Source organism: Echinops telfairi, unplaced genomic scaffold (genome assembly GCF_000313985.2).
Source record: "Echinops telfairi isolate 266 unplaced genomic scaffold, ASM31398v2 ScPeMD7_7467;HRSCAF=8505_1, whole genome shotgun sequence".
NCBI classification, from domain to species: Eukaryota; Metazoa; Chordata; class Mammalia; order Afrosoricida; family Tenrecidae; genus Echinops; species Echinops telfairi.
In genome coordinates, this window is record NW_022111368.1 from 7941527 (window position 1) to 7942603 (window position 1077).

A 1077-nucleotide genomic window follows, 5' to 3' on the forward strand; every position below is an offset into this window, starting at 1 on the left:
TCCAGAGCTGTCCCGACCTGAGTCAAAGGGAAGTGGAGGTGTTGTTTCCCCTCAGGCGCCAGTCTGAGAGGAATGACGTGGGTCATTCCCAAAGAGAAGGCAACTCCCTCGTAGCAGCTGCTCTCCCCAGCAGCTGGGGCTGGTGTGTCAGGCCCCGAGAGGGCACCCCAGCTCCACTTCGCGGCCCCCTCCTCCTGCCTTTCCTCCGTGGCCTGGCCTGAGCCGCAGTAATAATGGCTGTCCCTACTGACAAGAACCTGGCTCTGAACTATCCAGGAACTGACGGCGAATGGAAGAAGCGGTGAAGGGAAAGAGCCTGAACAGGAGATTTCCAAGGGTGGCTTCAGAGGACAAGTGGAGCGTTCCGACGAAACGTGCCAAGACCCAGACTTAGAAAACCAAACCGGAGGAGCCCACCCAGCATTCCTAGAGCTGACAGATCCAGAGAAAAGGCTTCCGGCGGCAGCAGTCCTGAAGGAGTGTTTGGGCAAAAAGTGTGTCTGGGTTTGTTTTCATGGGTTCTTTACTGAGTGATGATTGCAGAGCAAATTCGCTTTCCATTCCGCTCCGTACTTTTTGTTTCCCTCATTGATTGCAGTCACCCCCCACACTCCCCACATGGCAGGCCACAGAACCCTCTTCCTCCCTGTGTTTGCTACTTCTGTCCCTCCTCACCCTCCTGCCTGCCTGCCTTAGGCAAACCCTTGTCTACTGCCCCACTGAGAAGGGAGTCATGGAGGTGAGTTCAGTTACAGGCCCTCAGGGTGACGAAGAGCTATAGCCTCAAGAGTCCCACCAGTCAACCTGAGTACAACTCGGAGTTTTGTTCCATTCTGTGTGGTCCCTTTCAGAGCACGTGGGAGGGGCAGCCAGGCCCCGCCTAGCTCTGGTCTCAGGGTCATGGAAGCGGAGGGTCAAACTGCCCATTTGTCCCTTGGACTAATGGTTTCCAGAGCCTTCCATGTTCCTCACTCTCTTCTCCGGAGGGGAAGAAAGCAGATGCTGCACCTTCGATGGCTGCTCACAGCTTTTAAAATCCCAATCACTGCTCGGTGGGAAACATTCCCCAGCATGTCC